We start from the raw sequence: 695 nt of genomic DNA, 5'->3' as shown, positions 1-695 counted from the left end.
GAGAGAGAGAGCATGAGAGGGGAGGGTCAGAGGGAGAAGCAGACCCCCTGCTGAGCAGGGAGCCCGATGTGGGACTCGATCCCGGGACTCCAGGATCATGACCTGAGCCGAAGGCAGTTGCTTAACCAACTGAGCCACCCAGGTGCCTAGCACTTTAATATTTTTAATAAGTAAGTGAAGAAATGACTAGATGCCTAATTTCTGGGAGTGATACATCACATGTCCAGTTTGGTAATTTTATTTTTTAATCATAAACTATTTCAAACATACAAGAAGCACAGAAAATTCAATAATTAACACCATGTATCCAATACCCAGATTTAACAAATGTGAAACTTTTGCCACTTTGCTTCAGATTTGGATAAAGAAATAAAATCTTATAGATACAGCATTTATAATAAAGGGAAAGGTGGAGAAATTAGTACTTTTTTTTTTTTAAAGATTTTATTTATTTATATGAAAAAGAGCGAGTGCCTGAGTGGGGGGCGGTGGGGGCAGGGGGAGAGGGAGAAGCAGGCTCCCCGCTGAGCAAGGAGCCTGATGTGGGGCTCGATCCCAGGACCCTGGAATCATGACCTGAGCCCAAGGCATATGCTTAACCAACTGAGCCCCCCAGCCGCCCCGAAATTAGTACCCTTTAAAAAAAATTCGCTTATTAAAACTTTAAGTGTTAAGAACTAAGTTAAAATGCTAAA

Source organism: Leptonychotes weddellii, chromosome 6 (assembly GCF_054177405.1).
Source record: "Leptonychotes weddellii isolate Sample4059 chromosome 6, ASM5417740v2, whole genome shotgun sequence".
Taxonomy (NCBI): Eukaryota; Metazoa; Chordata; class Mammalia; order Carnivora; family Phocidae; genus Leptonychotes; species Leptonychotes weddellii.
The sequence above is the reverse complement of the archived record's forward strand: the minus strand, read 5'-3'. Positions refer to the sequence as shown.